Source organism: Garra rufa, unplaced genomic scaffold (genome assembly GCF_049309525.1).
Source record: "Garra rufa unplaced genomic scaffold, GarRuf1.0 hap1_unplaced_002, whole genome shotgun sequence".
NCBI lineage: Eukaryota > Metazoa > Chordata > Actinopteri > Cypriniformes > Cyprinidae > Garra > Garra rufa.
The window spans coordinates 11,110,071-11,132,593 of NW_027394277.1; the positions used below are offsets into that span (position 1 = coordinate 11,110,071).

General features: G+C 37.8%; 6 non-coding genes across 6 annotated transcripts; all 6 read right to left on the reverse strand.

Annotated features, from left to right (window-relative positions):
• Positions 1-9,392: 9,392 nt before the first annotated feature.
• LOC141306638 (5S ribosomal RNA) lies at positions 9,393-9,511 on the reverse strand. The gene has a single exon (XR_012345596.1). It is a non-coding gene; the product is annotated as a 5S ribosomal RNA (ribosomal RNA).
• Positions 9,512-9,595: 84 nt separating this feature from the next.
• LOC141305511 (5S ribosomal RNA) lies at positions 9,596-9,714 on the reverse strand. The gene has a single exon (XR_012344476.1). It is a non-coding gene; the product is annotated as a 5S ribosomal RNA (ribosomal RNA).
• Positions 9,715-9,798: 84 nt separating this feature from the next.
• LOC141307420 (5S ribosomal RNA) lies at positions 9,799-9,917 on the reverse strand. The gene has a single exon (XR_012346373.1). It is a non-coding gene; the product is annotated as a 5S ribosomal RNA (ribosomal RNA).
• Positions 9,918-12,740: 2,823 nt separating this feature from the next.
• On the reverse strand, positions 12,741-12,859 carry LOC141306639 (5S ribosomal RNA). Its single transcript, XR_012345597.1, has one exon. It is a non-coding gene; the product is annotated as a 5S ribosomal RNA (ribosomal RNA).
• An 84-nt stretch (positions 12,860-12,943) lies between these two features.
• Positions 12,944-13,062, reverse strand: LOC141305512 (5S ribosomal RNA). Its single transcript, XR_012344477.1, has one exon. It is a non-coding gene; the product is annotated as a 5S ribosomal RNA (ribosomal RNA).
• An 84-nt stretch (positions 13,063-13,146) lies between these two features.
• LOC141307421 (5S ribosomal RNA) lies at positions 13,147-13,265 on the reverse strand. Its single transcript, XR_012346374.1, has one exon. It is a non-coding gene; the product is annotated as a 5S ribosomal RNA (ribosomal RNA).
• Between the last annotated feature and the right edge of the window lie 9,258 nt (positions 13,266-22,523).

Below are 22,523 nucleotides of genomic sequence, written 5' to 3' on the forward strand. Positions count from 1 at the left end.
ATCTCCACCCCTCCTATACTTATTATTTCTGACTTGTCAACATTTATCTTTGCACCTGAAGCTTTTCCATATTTTTCTATCTGCATTTTTATTCTCTTAACACTCTCTACATCCTTGACAGTAAAAGTTGTGTCATCAGCATATTGGTGGATTACACTTACTCCTCCATAAGGAATTTGAATACCTCTTATTTCTTTATCACTTTTTATCAAAGATGCCAGCGGCTCCGCTGTTATTGAATATAACAAAGCAGATAATGGGCACCCTTGTCTGACTGACCTTTCTAATGGAAAGGGGTCAGTTAATGCCCCATTAATTTTAACACAGCTCCGGGCATTGTCATATATTAATTTGATCCATTTTCTTATTCTGTCTCCAAACCCATATCTCGCCATTGTCTGCTCAATAAAACTGTGCTCCACTCTATCAAAAGCTTTATTCAAATCCACAGATAAAACCAACCCCCCTTCCCCATCCTTTCCCATGTTTTCTACAACGTCTCTTATTGTACATATGATATCCATAATGTCTCTCCCCATTATACTGTATGCTTGGCTAGGCGACACAATACTCCCTACAACCTGTTTAATTCTATTGGCTATTACTTTTGTTAAAATTTTATAATCCGAATTAAGCAGACTCAAAGGCCTATAATTTTCCAACTTCAATGGATTTCCTTTATTTTTATATAAGATAGTTATTATTCCTAAGCCCATGGATCTCGGCATTTCCCCTCTCTCCTCCATACCTTTATACAACCTTAGCAGTATTGGTGCTAGGGTCCCTATGAAGGCCTTATAGAACTCATGTGTCAAACCATCCGAGCCCGGACTTTTATTCTTTTTTGTCTGATTTATTGCATCTTTTATTTCTTCAATACCTATATCTCTTTCGCACATATTCTTCTCATCCTCGTCTAGCTTCACGTTCACAGTACTCAAGACTTCATCCACACATTCTTGTTTTACACCCTCTTTCTTGAATAATTCCCTATAAAAATTCTCCACTTCTCCTATTATCCCAACAAAATCATTTATTTTATCGCCTTTTCTATTTTCTAACTCTACAATGTGTTTTCTCCTCTGCTTTTTATTTTCTAAATTTAGGAAGAATTTTGTACTTCTTTCTCCCTCTAAAGCATACTGAGCTCTACTTCTTATTATAGCTCCCTTGCTTTTTCCCTTTTCATACTCCTCTAATTCTGTTTTTAACCTCCAAAAGCACTCTTCACTGTACTCAGGATTATTTTCTATTTTTTCCGCTTCCCCTTTTAATGCATTTTCCAAAGCTTCTGCTTTACTCCTCCTCATAAAATCTCTTTGTTTTGAATACCTAATACTTCTTTTTTTAATTTTCTCTTTCATTCCCTCCCACCATTCACATACATTTTCCTCAAATAGAGAATTCTGCATTTCATAATTTATACATTTTACAATATTTTCTTTATATGCCTCTTCATTTAACAGATTTGCATTCAGACACCACAAACCCCCTCCCCTCGCCTCTTCACTTACACCCATCTTGACTGTCATCACAGCATGATCACTTAAACTGACAAACTTATATTTCACATTTTTAACATATTTTAACATTTCTCTTTTTGCCAAACATAAATCTATACGACTCTGTTTCAAATTACCCATCACCATTTGTCTTCTCGAAAATTCTCTTTTATATGGATTCTCTTCCCTCCACACATCTACTATGTCTTCATTCTGCATCCACTCTGTTAAGAACTTTCTTGACCCATCAGATTTAAAATTAGCACTACTGGAAGCATCCAGTCTCGTGCACCACACGTTGAAATCCCCAACTACTATACACTTCTCTTTCCATTGTGTCTTCATTTCCTTAAAGACTTCTTTTCTGTCAATCTCTATATTCGGTGCATAAATGTTTATAAGCCTAAACATTTCATTACAAAACTTAAATTCAAGTCCTAGCATTCTCCCATTTCCATCTTTATAAATTTGTTTCACATTTTGCACTCTGTCTCTTTTTATCAAAATCGCCACTCCACATGCTTTTACATTTCCATGACTCACATAAATTTCCCCCTCCCAACTCTTTTTTATATTGTCCATTATATCCCCTGTCCAATGCGTCTCTTGTAGGCATAGCACATCAGCTTTTAACAGTCTCTTCACCCTCTCAAACTTTTTTAGGTCTCTTAGCCCGTTACTGTTCAGACACGCAATGTGCAAAATACCCCACATAGTGATTATCACAGTTTTTAAGGGATTTATACTCATTCCAATTAAATCAAACTCTTACTTTCTGCCTTTTGCTCCTCCAGTCTTTCCTTCTTTCTTTTTTTCAATGTACCTTTCCCCTCACATATATCCATGTCTTCCTCTCCGTTTTTCACAGGATTTTCTATCATTTCTTTCTCCTTTCCTCCCCCTTCGTCTTTCTTCATTCCTCTTCTCTCCAGATGTTGTTCTCCTTGACTTTTAGCATTACCACCTTCTTCATTGTCATTTTTTTCCGTCTTCCCGTTTCCATCTTCACACTCCAGACCTCTCTGATCCATCTCTTTACCTGCTGTTCTTTTTTTCTTCTTTCTCTGTCTCATGATCTGTTGCCCCGCGCCCGCCTCCTCTGGGCTGCTCTCACTCTTAGTATCTCCCCTGTTTGTCGCTCTCTCTTTCTCTCCCCAAGTGCTTTGACTCATCTCTCCTTCAACAATTACCTCTTCCTCTTCTTTTTCTTCACTCTCCAGCTCCTCGTACAGATCTTCCATTATCCCCTCGCCGTTCCTTTCTTCCATCATAGCCGGCGTTTCACACACGCACAGTCCTGGCCGCATTCCACACACTTCACAATTCACCTCTTTGCACTCTCTTGCATAGTGTCCTTGTTTATCGCATCTAAAACACCTAAAGCTCGGGCAGTCCCTCACAACATGTCCCGGTTGTATACACAAACGGCAAACCTTCACTTGTCGGTCATGTATCACCCTAAAGTGTTCTGTCCCTCCGAGCGTCTCAAATTTCGTTGAATAGGGCAACGATTTAACAACATTATTGAACTTAACTTTTAAAAACCTTGTCCCATCCGCAATGTCGGTTCCCGGCCACATTCTCCTCTTGATTTTAGACGCTTCTGTTACTCCCCAATCCTTTAGTTTGCTCAATATTTCTTCATCCTGAATATACATAGGCAGTCCTAAGAAAGAAACAACCACCTCCATGCAATCCACTTCCTTCACCATTACACGACTGTTTTTTATCTTCAAACCATCCAGAATTTTTCCTTTTGCCTTCATATCTTCCATTGTTAACTCATACTCTTTTGGAGATTTATACCTGCAACCGATCACTCCTCCGCATTCTTCCTTCACACTCTTTAATAGTTCCATCATTGTGATTCTGTCCTCCCCCTCCATCTCCACCAGCACCGTCAGTTCCTTTCCATAGCTGCGCTCTCCATCTCTCTTGTCCTGCATGTTTCGACCTCTTCCCGTCTCCTGTTGTCCAGCCATTTCTCTTTCCTTGCTGTGTGAGGTATTTATCCCCAAACAGCACGACACTGTTTGAGGATTAAATGACCCCCCAACACGCAAACACTCCTTTGGAGCAGTTTTTCCAAACAATGTGAAAAGAATTGAATCCTTTACTCCACTCAAACAAACACACTCCTTCTTCCTCCTTGCTTCTCTCACTGTACCACTTCCTGTCACCACTAGGGAGCGCTCAAGGTGGTATGGCCGTAAGCGATGGCTGCTCCAAAAAGTGGGCTATTTAAAGATCAGCCTCCGTAAAAGCCAGCATATTATATAAATAGTGAAGAAAAGGCAAAAGCTTACAGCACCTGGCATTTCCTGGCGGTCTCCAATCCAAGTGTAACGATCGGCCTTATCAGCCGAGTTACAAGACTAAAATGGGGTCAGATTTAACTGTGAGAGATGACTAGTGGTTAAAAGAATGAGACAAAAGAAGATTGGTTCAAATAGATTTGGTGTATTTACAAGGTTCACATAAAAGACTTTAAAACAACACGATAAAACTAGGTAAACTCTGTTAAAAGAATACAGTTCATTTGTCCAAACCCTAAAACAGTCCAAGAATCCCAGTGTGTTGATAAGTCCAACGTGAGTGTCCACCAGTGCATGTACAATCAACAGAAAGTTTAATCCAAAGTTTGCAGGTGGTGAATGGAAAGGTGAGCTCTAAGATTAGCAACTCCTCAATCCAACAGTTTGGTGACTGTCCGTTGTTTGTAATGCTGCTCTCTTATGCAGTTCTACTTCCTGCTTCCTGTCATGTGTCTAGTCACATGACAGGCCAACCATCCATTTATGAAAGACACATACACTTAAAATGTTAAGAGTAATAAAATGGCCTAAAAAACATGTAAAACACTTAAAACTCTATAATACATTTAAATGATTGTAATAAATAGAGCGGTAAAACACGTCTTTCTAAAAACCAGCATATTATATAAATAGTGAAGAAAAGGCAAAAGCTTACAGCACCTGAAATCTATTTGAACCAATCTTCTTTTATGTCTCTTTCTTTTAACCACTAGTCATCTCTCACAGTTAAATCTGACCCCATTTTAGTCTTGTAACTCGGCTGATTACAGCACCTGGTACTCCCTGGCGGTCTCCCATCCAAGTGTAACAATCGGCCTTATCAGCCGAGTTACAAGACTAAAATGGGGTCAGATTTAACTGTGAGAGATGACTAGTGGTTAAAAGAATGAGACAAAAGAAGATTGGTTCAAATAGATTTGGTGTATTTACAAGGTTCACATAAAAGACTTTAAAACAACACGATAAAACTAGGTAAACTCTGTTAAAAGAATACAGTTCATTTGTCCAAACCCTAAAACAGTCCAAGAATCCCAGTGTGTTGATAAGTCCAACGTGAGTGTCCACCAGTGCATGTACAATCAACAGAAAGTTTAATCCAAAGTTTGCAGGTGGTGAATGGAAAGGTGAGCTCTAAGATTAGCAACTCCTCAATCCAACAGTTTGGTGACTGTCCGTTGTTTGTAATGCTGCTCTCTTATGCAGTTCTACTTCCTGCTTCCTGTCATGTGTCTAGTCACATGACAGGCCAACCATCCATTTATGAAAGACACATACACTTAAAATGTTAAGAGTAATAAAATGGCCTAAAAAACATGTAAAACACTTAAAACTCTATAATACATTTAAATGATTGTAATAAATAGAGCGGTAAAACACGTCTTTCTAAAAACCAGCATATTATATAAATAGTGAAGAAAAGGCAAAAGCTTACAGCACCTGAAATCTATTTGAACCAATCTTCTTTTATGTCTCTTTCTTTTAACCACTAGTCATCTCTCACAGTTAAATCTGACCCCATTTTAGTCTTGTAACTCGGCTGATTACAGCACCTGGTACTCCCTGGTACTCCCATCCAAGTGTAACAATCGGCCTTATCAGCCGAGTTACAAGACTAAAATGGGGTCAGATTTAACTGTGAGAGATGACTAGTGGTTAAAAGAATGAGACAAAAGAAGATTGGTTCAAATAGATTTGGTGTATTTACAAGGTTCACATAAAAGACTTTAAAACAACACGATAAAACTAGGTGAAACACGATAAATGACAGGCCAACCATCCATTTATGAAAGACACATACACTTAAAATGTTAAGAGTAATAAAATGGCCTAAAAAACATGTAAAACACTTAAAACTCTATAATACATTTAAATGATTGTAATAAATAGAGCGGTAAAACACGTCTTTCTAAAAACCAGCATATTATATAAATAGTGAAGAAAAGGCAAAAGCTTACAGCACCTGAAATCTATTTGAACCAATCTTCTTTTATGTCTCTTTCTTTTAACCACTAGTCATCTCTCACAGTTAAATCTGACCCCATTTTAGTCTTGTAACTCGGCTGATTACAGCACCTGGTACTCCCTATTACTCCCATCCAAGTGTAACAATCGGCCTTATCAGCCGAGTTACAAGACTAAAATGGGGTCAGATTTAACTGTGAGAGATGACTAGTGGTTAAAAGAATGAGACAAAAGAAGATTGGTTCAAATAGATTTGGTGTATTTACAAGGTTCACATAAAAGACTTTAAAACAACACGATAAAACTAGGTAAACTCTGTTAAAAGAATACAGTTCATTTGTCCATACCCTAAAACAGTCCAAGAATCCCAGTGTGTTGATAAGTCCAACGTGAGTGTCCACCAGTGCATGTACAATCAACAGAAAGTTTAATCCAAAGTTTGCAGGTGGTGAATGGAAAGGTGAGCTCTAAGATTAGCAACTCCTCAATCCAACAGTTTGGTGACTGTCCGTTGTTTGTAATGCTGCTCTCTTATGCAGTTCTACTTCCTGCTTCCTGTCATGTGTCTAGTCACATAACAGGCCAACCATCCATTTATGAAAGACACATACACTTAAAATGTTAAGAGTAATAAAATGGCCTAAAAAACATGTAAAACACTTAAAACTCTATAATACATTTAAATGATTGTAATAAATAGAGCGGTAAAACACGTCTTTCTAAAAACCAGCATATTATATAAATAGTGAAGAAAAGGCAAAAGCTTACAGCACCTGAAATCTATTTGAACCAATCTTCTTTTATGTCTCTTTCTTTTAACCACTAGTCATCTCTCACAGTTAAATCTGACCCCATTTTAGTCTTGTAACTCGGCTGATTACAGCACCTGGTACTCCCTGGCGGTCTCCCATCCAAGTGTAACAATCGGCCTTATCAGCCGAGTTACAAGACTAAAATGGGGTCAGATTTAACTGTGAGAGATGACTAGTGGTTAAAAGAATGAGACAAAAGAAGATTGGTTCAAATAGATTTGGTGTATTTACAAGGTTCACATAAAAGACTTTAAAACAACACGATAAAACTAGGTAAACTCTGTTAAAAGAATACAGTTCATTTGTCCAAACCCTAAAACAGTCCAAGAATCCCAGTGTGTTGATAAGTCCAACGTGAGTGTCCACCAGTGCATGTACAATCAACAGAAAGTTTAATCCAAAGTTTGCAGGTGGTGAATGGAAAGGTGAGCTCTAAGATTAGCAACTCCTCAATCCAACAGTTTGGTGACTGTCCGTTGTTTGTAATGCTGCTCTCTTATGCAGTTCTACTTCCTGCTTCCTGTCATGTGTCTAGTCACATGACAGGCCAACCATCCATTTATGAAAGACACATACACTTAAAATGTTAAGAGTAATAAAATGGCCTAAAAAACATGTAAAACACTTAAAACTCTATAATACATTTAAATGATTGTAATAAATAGAGCGGTAAAACACGTCTTTCTAAAAACCAGCATATTATATAAATAGTGAAGAAAAGGCAAAAGCTTACAGCACCTGAAATCTATTTGAACCAATCTTCTTTTATGTCTCTTTCTTTTAACCACTAGTCATCTCTCACAGTTAAATCTGACCCCATTTTAGTCTTGTAACTCGGCTGATTACAGCACCTGGTACTCCCTGGTACTCCCATCCAAGTGTAACAATCGGCCTTATCAGCCGAGTTACAAGACTAAAATGGGGTCAGATTTAACTGTGAGAGATGACTAGTGGTTAAAAGAATGAGACAAAAGAAGATTGGTTCAAATAGATTTGGTGTATTTACAAGGTTCACATAAAAGACTTTAAAACAACACGATAAAACTAGGTGAAACACGATAAATGACAGGCCAACCATCCATTTATGAAAGACACATACACTTAAAATGTTAAGAGTAATAAAATGGCCTAAAAAACATGTAAAACACTTAAAACTCTATAATACATTTAAATGATTGTAATAAATAGAGCGGTAAAACACGTCTTTCTAAAAACCAGCATATTATATAAATAGTGAAGAAAAGGCAAAAGCTTACAGCACCTGAAATCTATTTGAACCAATCTTCTTTTATGTCTCTTTCTTTTAACCACTAGTCATCTCTCACAGTTAAATCTGACCCCATTTTAGTCTTGTAACTCGGCTGATTACAGCACCTGGTACTCCCTGGTACTCCCATCCAAGTGTAACAATCGGCCTTATCAGCCGAGTTACAAGACTAAAATGGGGTCAGATTTAACTGTGAGAGATGACTAGTGGTTAAAAGAATGAGACAAAAGAAGATTGGTTCAAATAGATTTGGTGTATTTACAAGGTTCACATAAAAGACTTTAAAACAACACGATAAAACTAGGTAAACTCTGTTAAAAGAATACAGTTCATTTGTCCAAACCCTAAAACAGTCCAAGAATCCCAGTGTGTTGATAAGTCCAACGTGAGTGTCCACCAGTGCATGTACAATCAACAGAAAGTTTAATCCAAAGTTTGCAGGTGGTGAATGGAAAGGTGAGCTCTAAGATTAGCAACTCCTCAATCCAACAGTTTGGTGACTGTCCGTTGTTTGTAATGCTGCTCTCTTATGCAGTTCTACTTCCTGCTTCCTGTCATGTGTCTAGTCACATGACAGGCCAACCATCCATTTATGAAAGACACATACACTTAAAATGTTAAGAGTAATAAAATGGCCTAAAAAACATGTAAAACACTTAAAACTCTATAATACATTTAAATGATTGTAATAAATAGAGCGGTAAAACACGTCTTTCTAAAAACCAGCATATTATATAAATAGTGAAGAAAAGGCAAAAGCTTACAGCACCTGAAATCTATTTGAACCAATCTTCTTTTATGTCTCTTTCTTTTAACCACTAGTCATCTCTCACAGTTAAATCTGACCCCATTTTAGTCTTGTAACTCGGCTGATTACAGCACCTGGTACTCCCTGGCGGTCTCCCATCCAAGTGTAACAATCGGCCTTATCAGCCGAGTTACAAGACTAAAATGGGGTCAGATTTAACTGTGAGAGATGACTAGTGGTTAAAAGAATGAGACAAAAGAAGATTGGTTCAAATAGATTTGGTGTATTTACAAGGTTCACATAAAAGACTTTAAAACAACACGATAAAACTAGGTAAACTCTGTTAAAAGAATACAGTTCATTTGTCCATACCCTAAAACAGTCCAAGAATCCCAGTGTGTTGATAAGTCCAACGTGAGTGTCCACCAGTGCATGTACAATCAACAGAAAGTTTAATCCAAAGTTTGCAGGTGGTGAATGGAAAGGTGAGCTCTAAGATTAGCAACTCCTCAATCCAACAGTTTGGTGACTGTCCGTTGTTTGTAATGCTGCTCTCTTATGCAGTTCTACTTCCTGCTTCCTGTCATGTGTCTAGTCACATAACAGGCCAACCATCCATTTATGAAAGACACATACACTTAAAATGTTAAGAGTAATAAAATGGCCTAAAAAACATGTAAAACACTTAAAACTCTATAATACATTTAAATGATTGTAATAAATAGAGCGCTAAAACACGTCTTTCTAAAAGCCAGCATATTATATAAATAGTGAAGAAAAGGCAAAAGCTTACAGCACCTGGTATTCCCAGGCGGTCTCCCATCCAAGTACTAACCAGGCCCCACGCGGCTTAGCTTCCGAGATCAGACGAGATCGGGCGCTCTCAGCGCGGTATGGCCGTAAGCGAGGATTGCTCCAAAAAGTGGGCTATTTAAAGATCAGCCTCCATAAAAGCCAGCATATTATATAAATAGTGAAGAAAAGGCAAAAGCTTACAGCACCTGGTATTCCCAGGCGGTCTCCCATCCAAGTACTAACCAGGCCCGACGCTGCTTAGCTTTCGAGATCAGACGAGATCGGGCGCTCTCAGCGCGGTATGGCCGTAAGCGAGGGTTGCTCCAAAAAGTGGGCTATTTAAAGATCAGCCTCCGTAAAAGCCAGCATATTATATAAATAGTGAAGAAAAGGCAAAAGCTTACAGCACCTGGTATTGCCAGGCGGTCTCCCACCCAAGTACTAACCAGGCCCGACGCTGCTTAGCTTCCGAGATCAGACGAGATCGGGCGCTCTCAGCGCGGTATGGCCATAAGCGATGGCTGCTCCAAAAAGTGGGCTATTTAAAGATCAGCCTCCGTAAAAGCCAGCATATTATATAAATAGTGAAGAAAAGGCAAAAGCTTACAGCACCTGGTATTTCCTGGCGGTCTCCAATCCAAGTGTAACAATCGGCCTTATCAGCCGAGATACAAGACTAAAATGGGGTCAGATTTAACTGTGAGAGATGACTAGTGGTTAAAAGAATGAGACAAAAGAAGATTGGTTCAAATAGATTTGGTGTATTTACAAGGTTCACATAAAAGACTTTAAAACAACACGATAAAACTAGGTAAACTCTGTTAAAAGAATACAGTTCATTTGTCCAAACCCTAAAACAGTCCAAGAATCCCAGTGTGTTGATAAGTCCAACGTGAGTGTCCACCAGTGCATGTACAATCAACAGAAAGTTTAATCCAAAGTTTGCAGGTGGTGAATGGAAAGGTGAGCTCTAAGATTAGCAACTCCTCAATCCAACAGTTTGGTGACTGTCCGTTGTTTGTAATGCTGCTCTCTTATGCAGTTCTACTTCCTGCTTCCTGTCATGTGTCTAGTCACATGACAGGCCAACCATCCATTTATGAAAGACACATACACTTAAAATGTTAAGAGTAATAAAATGGCCTAAAAAACATGTAAAACACTTAAAACTCTATAATACATTTAAATGATTGTAATAAATAGAGCGGTAAAACACGTCTTTCTAAAAACCAGCATATTATATAAATAGTGAAGAAAAGGCAAAAGCTTACAGCACCTGAAATCTATTTGAACCAATCTTCTTTTATGTCTCTTTCTTTTAACCACTAGTCATCTCTCACAGTTAAATCTGACCCCATTTTAGTCTTGTAACTCGGCTGATTACAGCACCTGGTACTCCCTGGCGGTCTCCCATCCAAGTGTAACAATCGGCCTTATCAGCCGAGTTACAAGACTAAAATGGGGTCAGATTTAACTGTGAGAGATGACTAGTGGTTAAAAGAATGAGACAAAAGAAGATTGGTTCAAATAGATTTGGTGTATTTACAAGGTTCACATAAAAGACTTTAAAACAACACGATAAAACTAGGTAAACTCTGTTAAAAGAATACAGTTCATTTGTCCAAACCCTAAAACAGTCCAAGAATCCCAGTGTGTTGATAAGTCCAACGTGAGTGTCCACCAGTGCATGTACAATCAACAGAAAGTTTAATCCAAAGTTTGCAGGTGGTGAATGGAAAGGTGAGCTCTAAGATTAGCAACTCCTCAATCCAACAGTTTGGTGACTGTCCGTTGTTTGTAATGCTGCTCTCTTATGCAGTTCTACTTCCTGCTTCCTGTCATGTGTCTAGTCACATGACAGGCCAACCATCCATTTATGAAAGACACATACACTTAAAATGTTAAGAGTAATAAAATGGCCTAAAAAACATGTAAAACACTTAAAACTCTATAATACATTTAAATGATTGTAATAAATAGAGCGGTAAAACACGTCTTTCTAAAAACCAGCATATTATATAAATAGTGAAGAAAAGGCAAAAGCTTACAGCACCTGAAATCTATTTGAACCAATCTTCTTTTATGTCTCTTTCTTTTAACCACTAGTCATCTCTCACAGTTAAATCTGACCCCATTTTAGTCTTGTAACTCGGCTGATTACAGCACCTGGTACTCCCTGGTACTCCCATCCAAGTGTAACAATCGGCCTTATCAGCCGAGTTACAAGACTAAAATGGGGTCAGATTTAACTGTGAGAGATGACTAGTGGTTAAAAGAATGAGACAAAAGAAGATTGGTTCAAATAGATTTGGTGTATTTACAAGGTTCACATAAAAGACTTTAAAACAACACGATAAAACTAGGTGAAACACGATAAATGACAGGCCAACCATCCATTTATGAAAGACACATACACTTAAAATGTTAAGAGTAATAAAATGGCCTAAAAAACATGTAAAACACTTAAAACTCTATAATACATTTAAATGATTGTAATAAATAGAGCGGTAAAACACGTCTTTCTAAAAACCAGCATATTATATAAATAGTGAAGAAAAGGCAAAAGCTTACAGCACCTGAAATCTATTTGAACCAATCTTCTTTTATGTCTCTTTCTTTTAACCACTAGTCATCTCTCACAGTTAAATCTGACCCCATTTTAGTCTTGTAACTCGGCTGATTACAGCACCTGGTACTCCCTGGTACTCCCATCCAAGTGTAACAATCGGCCTTATCAGCCGAGTTACAAGACTAAAATGGGGTCAGATTTAACTGTGAGAGATGACTAGTGGTTAAAAGAATGAGACAAAAGAAGATTGGTTCAAATAGATTTGGTGTATTTACAAGGTTCACATAAAAGACTTTAAAACAACACGATAAAACTAGGTAAACTCTGTTAAAAGAATACAGTTCATTTGTCCATACCCTAAAACAGTCCAAGAATCCCAGTGTGTTGATAAGTCCAACGTGAGTGTCCACCAGTGCATGTACAATCAACAGAAAGTTTAATCCAAAGTTTGCAGGTGGTGAATGGAAAGGTGAGCTCTAAGATTAGCAACTCCTCAATCCAACAGTTTGGTGACTGTCCGTTGTTTGTAATGCTGCTCTCTTATGCAGTTCTACTTCCTGCTTCCTGTCATGTGTCTAGTCACATAACAGGCCAACCATCCATTTATGAAAGACACATACACTTAAAATGTTAAGAGTAATAAAATGGCCTAAAAAACATGTAAAACACTTAAAACTCTATAATACATTTAAATGATTGTAATAAATAGAGCGCTAAAACACGTCTTTCTAAAAGCCAGCATATTATATAAATAGTGAAGAAAAGGCAAAAGCTTACAGCACCTGGTATTCCCAGGCGGTCTCCCATCCAAGTACTAACCAGGCCCCACGCGGCTTAGCTTCCGAGATCAGACGAGATCGGGCGCTCTCAGCGCGGTATGGCCGTAAGCGAGGATTGCTCCAAAAAGTGGGCTATTTAAAGATCAGCCTCCATAAAAGCCAGCATATTATATAAATAGTGAAGAAAAGGCAAAAGCTTACAGCACCTGGTATTCCCAGGCGGTCTCCCATCCAAGTACTAACCAGGCCCGACGCTGCTTAGCTTTCGAGATCAGACGAGATCGGGCGCTCTCAGCGCGGTATGGCCGTAAGCGAGGGTTGCTCCAAAAAGTGGGCTATTTAAAGATCAGCCTCCGTAAAAGCCAGCATATTATATAAATAGTGAAGAAAAGGCAAAAGCTTACAGCACCTGGTATTGCCAGGCGGTCTCCCACCCAAGTACTAACCAGGCCCGACGCTGCTTAGCTTCCGAGATCAGACGAGATCGGGCGCTCTCAGCGCGGTATGGCCATAAGCGATGGCTGCTCCAAAAAGTGGGCTATTTAAAGATCAGCCTCCGTAAAAGCCAGCATATTATATAAATAGTGAAGAAAAGGCAAAAGCTTACAGCACCTGGTATTTCCTGGCGGTCTCCAATCCAAGTGTAACAATCGGCCTTATCAGCCGAGTTACAAGACTAAAATGGGGTCAGATTTAACTGTGAGAGATGACTAGTGGTTAAAAGAATGAGACAAAAGAAGATTGGTTCAAATAGATTTGGTGTATTTACAAGGTTCACATAAAAGACTTTAAAACAACACGATAAAACTAGGTAAACTCTGTTAAAAGAATACAGTTCATTCGTCCAAACCCTAAAACAGTCCAAGAATCCCAGTGTGTTGATAAGTCCAACGTGAGTGTCCACCAGTGCATGTACAATCAACAGAAAGTTTAATCCAAAGTTTGCAGGTGGTGAATGGAAAGGTGAGCTCTAAGATTAGCAACTCCTCAATCCAACAGTTTGGTGACTGTCCGTTGTTTGTAATGCTGCTCTCTTATGCAGTTCTACTTCCTGCTTCCTGTCATGTGTCTAGTCACATGACAGGCCAACCATCCATTTATGAAAGACACATACACTTAAAATGTTAAGAGTAATAAAATGGCCTAAAAAACATGTAAAACACTTAAAACTCTATAATACATTTAAATGATTGTAATAAATAGAGCGGTAAAACACGTCTTTCTAAAAACCAGCATATTATATAAATAGTGAAGAAAAGGCAAAAGCTTACAGCACCTGAAATCTATTTGAACCAATCTTCTTTTATGTCTCTTTCTTTTAACCACTAGTCATCTCTCACAGTTAAATCTGACCCCATTTTAGTCTTGTAACTCGGCTGATTACAGCACCTGGTACTCCCTGGCGGTCTCCCATCCAAGTGTAACAATCGGCCTTATCAGCCGAGTTACAAGACTAAAATGGGGTCAGATTTAACTGTGAGAGATGACTAGTGGTTAAAAGAATGAGACAAAAGAAGATTGGTTCAAATAGATTTGGTGTATTTACAAGGTTCACATAAAAGACTTTAAAACAACACGATAAAACTAGGTAAACTCTGTTAAAAGAATACAGTTCATTTGTCCAAACCCTAAAACAGTCCAAGAATCCCAGTGTGTTGATAAGTCCAACGTGAGTGTCCACCAGTGCATGTACAATCAACAGAAAGTTTAATCCAAAGTTTGCAGGTGGTGAATGGAAAGGTGAGCTCTAAGATTAGCAACTCCTCAATCCAACAGTTTGGTGACTGTCCGTTGTTTGTAATGCTGCTCTCTTATGCAGTTCTACTTCCTGCTTCCTGTCATGTGTCTAGTCACATGACAGGCCAACCATCCATTTATGAAAGACACATACACTTAAAATGTTAAGAGTAATAAAATGGCCTAAAAAACATGTAAAACACTTAAAACTCTATAATACATTTAAATGATTGTAATAAATAGAGCGGTAAAACACGTCTTTCTAAAAACCAGCATATTATATAAATAGTGAAGAAAAGGCAAAAGCTTACAGCACCTGAAATCTATTTGAACCAATCTTCTTTTATGTCTCTTTCTTTTAACCACTAGTCATCTCTCACAGTTAAATCTGACCCCATTTTAGTCTTGTAACTCGGCTGATTACAGCACCTGGTATTTCCTGGCGGTCTCCAATCCAAGTGTAACAATCGGCCTTATCAGCCGAGTTACAAGACTAAAATGGGGTCAGATTTAACTGTGAGAGATGACTAGTGGTTAAAAGAATGAGACAAAAGAAGATTGGTTCAAATAGATTTGGTGTATTTACAAGGTTCACATAAAAGACTTTAAAACAACACGATAAAACTAGGTAAACTCTGTTAAAAGAATACAGTTCATTTGTCCAAACCCTAAAACAGTCCAAGAATCCCAGTGTGTTGATAAGTCCAACGTGAGTGTCCACCAGTGCATGTACAATCAACAGAAAGTTTAATCCAAAGTTTGCAGGTGGTGAATGGAAAGGTGAGCTCTAAGATTAGCAACTCCTCAATCCAACAGTTTGGTGACTGTCCGTTGTTTGTAATGCTGCTCTCTTATGCAGTTCTACTTCCTGCTTCCTGTCATGTGTCTAGTCACATGACAGGCCAACCATCCATTTATGAAAGACACATACACTTAAAATGTTAAGAGTAATAAAATGGCCTAAAAAACATGTAAAACACTTAAAACTCTATAATACATTTAAATGATTGTAATAAATAGAGCGGTAAAACACGTCTTTCTAAAAACCAGCATATTATATAAATAGTGAAGAAAAGGCAAAAGCTTACAGCACCTGAAATCTATTTGAACCAATCTTCTTTTATGTCTCTTTCTTTTAACCACTAGTCATCTCTCACAGTTAAATCTGACCCCATTTTAGTCTTGTAACTCGGCTGATTACAGCACCTGGTACTCCCTGGCGGTCTCCCATCCAAGTGTAACAATCGGCCTTATCAGCCGAGTTACAAGACTAAAATGGGATCAGATTTAACTGTGAGAGATGACTAGTGGTTAAAAGAATGAGACATAAAAGAAGATTGGTTTAAATAGATTTGGTGTATTTACAAGGTTCACATAAAAGACTTTAAAACAACACGATAAAACTAGGTAAACTCTGTTAAAAGAATACAGTTCATTTGTCCATACCCTAAAACAGTCCAAGAATCCCAGTGTGTTGATAAGTCAACCCAGTCTCATATAAAAACGTACCCTGACTACGTTGGTCCAAAGTGCAAAACGTAGAGGGGTTACAATAACGGCCCTTGAATTGTATGACTGTTACGTTTTTTTTGCCTATTCTTTTCCTATTGTTTTACGTCCAAGTCACGTGACTTTCAAGATTCCGACCGTGAGAACAAAAAACATGGCGGACATTTCTCTCATTTTTAGTGAAAAACTCAATATTTAGAATTAGTTTCTGCATAAAAATAAGTTTTGATTACATTTCTAGCGAGAAATATATATATTAGTTTCATAATATTCACTCAGTCAATGTACACAATCACTCGCTTGCTCGTTGTTGTGAAGATTTTTCAGATCTCGCCAGAATAATGTGAAACTGCAACGTTTTGGTTGCTATGGACGCTGCTATCGGTGGATGGATGGATGGATGGTCTCACTCCCAACTCGTCATATATTGACGCTTGGTCAGGAACCCTCGGCGTCACTTTTTGACGAACAGGGTACCCCTTCAGCGTCACATTTAGACGTGCAGGGATTCCCTATAGAATCTGTACCGGAGCCTGAGGCGTTGAAATTTGACGTGTTCAGCGGTGACTTTAACAACGCTCCATAGCGCGAGCAACACCAGTATCCTAAGCACTTTAGGTGTTTTCTAGTTTTTATCGGAGGTTTATTGATATTGATAAGCGTACTGTATGTAATGTGCTGTGATTTTGTTTGGTTAATCAATGATTAATCAGCGCAATGCGATTAATAATAATAATCATTATTATTTAATTATTTGTTTGTTTGTTTATTGGTTGGTAGATTGATTGATTATTTATATTGTATTTTTATTTATTTATTAATAAATCAATCAATCTGTGGAGCTGACGTCATTGTATGGCGAGATCCCAAGATCCATTGCGATTTTCCACTCGGTAAGTAGAACAGTTAATTCATATAGATGTGAACAATTTCTTACATTTTCGGTAAAAAAAAGTCAGTTTCAGGTCAAGAAGTTGTGTTTAGAACCTTTAGAAGTGCAAGGTAGTAGTTTCGTGATGCAGTAAATGACAGCAGACATTATAAAAATATAATTAGCTGCACCATATGTGTAGTATGCTAGTAAGTTAGCTAATTAAATTCAAGTTTGTTTATTTTTTTCCACATATAATAATGCAAGGTAATATGATAGGAGATTGCATGATTTTTATTATGTGTTTTCATATTACAGTAGCTCACAACACTTCAGCCAATTATAAATGTTGAGATGAGGAACAGTGTTGCCAGATTGGTTTGTTTTCCAGTAATTGTTAGAAATCCACACAAAATTATATAGTAAAAACATCTTAACATCTTAAAATCTTAACAATGGTACACAATACAAATGTATTCATAGCTACGACAATACTGTGGCTTATCACAATTATTTAATATGTCATAATAAAGCAAATTAAGTGTTCTTCTCTAAAGAAGGCTACTTTGTTTCGACATTGGAAACTGTTTTCCATGTCTGTCATTTGGCATAACAGAGTTATCAAAATTTCACCTGTCCAAGCCCATTTTATCCCATGTAGTACAACTCAAAACCAGTCAAAAACTGCCTAATCTGCCAACACTGATGAAAAAATAACTGGTAAAATTGTTTATCTGAAATTGAACTTTGATCATATAAAATACAAGATGTGGTAATGCTTTTTCTCAAATAATCTTTACAAAACAGATTAAGGCTCATTTTCTTACATTGCACTTAATTAAATGACCTTAAAATAAAATTTCTTTATACAGTACTAATGTATCTAATATTTCAGTGGGTTTAACTAATGTGTAGTAACTGCTTTTGTTCATTTCAGGTGCGGAAACTTGAGGCAGTGGGTTACAAGCCCATTTTATTTATAGGAAAACAAGATAAAAAAAAAAATCTAATAAGTGGGTTGCAGACATAATAACCCATCTGCACCCCACTCCTGTCACAAGAAATTTTTTGGAGAAGATGCGAAGGGCTTACGAATTTATCTTGACTAAGGGTAAGAGCAAGATTTTTGTTCAAAAATAATAATTATTATTTAAAATATATGTACAATGACATCCCCATAGCAGAGCAGCACAACAGCCCCAGTCAGGAGCAGTGCAACGGTTCCGTTGTGGAGCAGTCGGAGATCCTCACCTCGGAGCAGCCGGAGAGCCTCACCGTGGAGCAGTCGGAGAGCCTTACCGTGGAGCAGTCGGAGAGCCTTACCGTGGAGCAGTCGGAGAGCCTTACCGTGGAGCAGTCGGAGAGCCTTACCGTGGAGCAGCCGGAGAGCCTTACCGTGGAGCAGTCGGAGAGCCTCACCGGGGAGCAGTCGGAGAGCCTTACCGTGGAGCAGTCGGAGAGCCTTACCGTGGAGCAGCCGGAGAGCCTTACCGTGGAGCAGTCGGAGAGCCTCACTGGGGAGCAGTCGGAGAGCCTTACCGTGGAGCAGTCGGAGAGCCTTACCGTGGAGCAGCCGGAGAGCCTTACCGTGGAGCAGTCGGAGAGCCTCACTGGGGAGCAGTCGGAGAGCCTTACCGTGGAGCAGTCGGAGAGCCTTACCGTGGAGCAGCCGGAGAGCCTTACCGTGGAGCAGTCGGAGAGCCTCACCGGGGAGCAGTCGGAGAGCCTCACCGGGGAGCAGTCGGAGAGCCTTACCGTGGAGCAGCCGGAGAGCCTAACCGTGGAGCAGTCGGACAGTCTCACAAAGGAGTCTGAGACTGTATTTGTACTCGACCTGGTTCCTCTCTCTTTCCCACACTCTCCCACTTCTCTCTCTCCTTCCTCCTCTACTGTTGTTCTTCCTCCATACTCTTCTCCTCCTTCACCTCCACTGCCATGTTCTAAGTCTTTGCGACACAGGAAGAAAAGGACGACACCAGCCCCTTCTGCCACCTCTGTCTCTTCTCTATGTCTTATGACCACTGATCTCTTCCACAGTCTTGTCCTCCACCTGCTGCTTCTTCCATCTCCCAGTCCTTGGGTCAGGAGGGGCCATATGTGAAGAAGAGAAGAAAAAGTAAGTTTTGTTTTTCAGTGGTAAACCTTAATCCACACTATTAATGAATTTGCTCTCAGACAAAGTTGACTTCAGGCAAATTTGATTTATTTGGTTGGTTGTTTTTGTTTTTGGTTGGTTAAGTTGTTTAACTGTGTTTAAGTGGCCAGTGTCCAAGGGCTGTGGTTAATGTCAATCACTATTTTAAAGGGGTCATCAGATGCAAAACCAACTTTTTCATGTTGTTTGAACATTAATGTGTGTTGGCACTTTGTGAACACAACCACCCTACAATGATGAAAATCCACCCAGTAGTATTTATTTAATCGTTAAAAGTAATATCCGACTCCGATCATACGCGTCTATGTTTGTGCGAATTGTTCCTGATACAGCTTCACCCACAGCAAAAGTAAGTATTAGGGTTTTTTTATGCATCTTTGCAAACGTCCTTTCCTAATAATGTGCTCGTTGGCAAGTTTCGCCGCTAAATGTGGCTAAACATGGCTAAATGCAGATGAAGTAAACATTGGGACTCATCATACCAGGCAGAGAGGGGCGGGGCGAGCAGAGCTCATTTGCATTTAGAGGGACCTTGCAGTAAAATGAGTTGATATTTTGCAGAGCTGATTTTGACAAGGTAAAAGGGTGTTTTTTTACACTACTATTGAGAATTTTTAACCAAAATATATTATAAACTTTTCATTAAGACCCTAAAGAAGAATCATATGAACTTGTGGAAAATGGGCATGCGATGACCCCTTTAAGCTAGGAGGGCTTTTGGAAACCCAGCACAGTATATTTTGCTTGATTGACATTAAGCAGGGACAAAGTGGGACCACAGTTCACCTCACAAGTAAAATGATAACTATTAACTGGAGATTCAACTACAAAGCTTGACATTCGTTGCTTAATAAACTTTCCTTGTCTTTTAATCATTTAGGTTGCCGAAAATGTAGTAGGCAGAAGATCTTCCTATTTGATAAAATAACTGGGGAAAGAATGAATGAGGTAAAATGTCTTTTATTAGGCTGCTTGCTTGTGTCAGTGACTAATTCTGGCCTTTAAAGATAACAATTCAGTGATTGCTTAAACAGCTAAAACAACTATTACTTTGTGTGTGTGTAGGGAAAAGCAGAATTGAAAGTCCACTGGTTGCCTTGCGCTGTGTGGTAAGTTGTGTTTTATTAACTATTTAATTTCATTGCAATGCTAAGTAGTCTATTCCATGACCAATATGATGTAGGCAAAGTTTAAATGGTCTCTTGAAAGCAGCATTGAAGTTCATTTTATTGATGTCTGTGGCAAGAGAAAGCTCCCTGGTCATGTAATTGATCCTGGCAGGAAATCATCCTCTGAAGTAGTCTGTAGAAAACTGATACAAGGTTTTGCTAGGACATGGGCGATGGTCAGTTGTCTGGACTAAAAACTAAAGTGTGACTAAATTCCAAGTTCTTGAAAGCATATTCCATTATTTTGGATACAGATAGGAGAAAGATCTACCTCCGTGTGTCAATTTAGATATCTAGTTATTAGTAAGAGCCCAGAATTTATGAATTGGAAGTGGACACAATGGATTGTGGGTGCTGGACAATTCAGTGCTTTCTAATTCATACAATTTTAAAAATAGTTGACAGGCAGCCAGTGTATTAAAAATAAAATGGAGCTGATGTGATAAAATCTTTGGTTTCTAGTTAAGTACTTAAGCTGCTACTATACATACACAACTAGCTAAAGCCTATTTATTGAGCAGGACATCGACCTAGGGCATTACCAGTAATGTGTTACAGTAGAAGTGACCTTAGTGAAAAATAAATATACTAAAATATATTTACAATATATTTATTTCATGCTAAGTATACTACAAATACATTTACTTATTATTTACTTAATAAAAAATACTCTGTAATTGTACTTTTATTGTACAAAAATTGGAAATTGGAACAAATCATTTTGTACTTAATGCTTAATACTTAATGCAGAAGTAGTACTGAAGTCCAACTAAAGATATACTTGGATATATTTGAATGTGCTAAAGTGCAACTATTGCAAGTAAACGTTGTGTACACTTTAATTATTATCATACAATTCTCATCAATAGTGACATTAAACATATTTTTGATTAATATTAAGAAATGTGCTTTGTGCACAAGTAGTACTCCATATAAAATGTAATTATTTTTTTATATCAGTATGTTTTGAGCGATATGTCAGTAAATATGTTAATAGATTTTAACTATACTTGCAAAAATAAATGCATTTTAAATCTATGACTTTTTTACTAGGGGAATCATGCATGCATAAAATAATTTGTCAGCATCTGAAACACTAAACTTGGATGGAGAATGCTGTTCTACATGTGATTTGCATCATATTTTTGAGCAATGAAGATGGAAACAGTGACAGTAGTGGTGATAAAATGCATTAGGAAGATTAGGGAAGTGAGAAAATAAGAGCAGTACTGAATATGAAGAAGAGGAGAACAATGATGAATGGCAGTGGAAGCAAGATGCAGTCACTCCTGATCCCTGAGTCTGTAGAACTGCCAGATCTACATGTAATACAACATGAAAACATGCTGAAATTTTAAAACGTAGTCAGCATTCTGCAAGTCGAAGCCCTTTCTAGCTAATCAAACAGTGTCAATGATCTTGATTTTTGTCCTGTCTTCTAATGATATGTGCACTTTTGATATTTTACAGTGGCAAAACTTGGGATGACACAGCCTGCCAGGGAGTTCCAACATTTTTTGACCGAGTTTCCACACCCCAACCAACCCCAACTGTTTTGTCGTTGTTGTTCTTGTTTTGTTTTGCTTGCTGTTCTTCATTAAAGTTTTTGCACAGTGCATACTCTCTTCTAGTATTTTTTTAAAAGTTGTTGTTTTAAACATCTTTTACATTTGTCATGAACTGCGTAACAGCCAGGTAGTGTAACATGGAGAGGACATGCTACAAATATGCTGTTTCTACATTATTTTTAAAGATTTGTGCAGTGCAGTTTTGGTATAGGTAAGTTTACATGAACTGTCTGTTATGCCAAGCATGAAAAAATACAACATAAATGTAGTAATATATTTAGTGTTACATATTTCCCATTTACATATTTATTTTCATGTAGCCTAAAATAGAATAAGTTTATTATTAAGAATGCTTATTTAAATTGTTATATTTCACTAAAACTGATTGCCTTTATTTGCATTCAATTTTATACTGAACTGTTATTTTCGTGTATTTAATTTCAAGTATCTAGCTGAGAGAGGATACTGTACTAAGCACTACATTTAGATTTTGACTTTTTTGGGAAATACATTTTGGGAAATAAGTACATCTCTCTCTCTCTCTCTCTCTCTCTCTCTCTCTCTCTCTCTATATATATATATATATATACACTGCTCAAAAAAATAAAGGGAACACTTAAACAACACAATGTAACTCAAAGTGTTCCCTTTATATATATATATATATATATATATATATATATATATATATATATATATATATATATATATATACTGTATATATATATATATTTTTTTTTTTTTTTTTTTTTTGACAGCTGTATA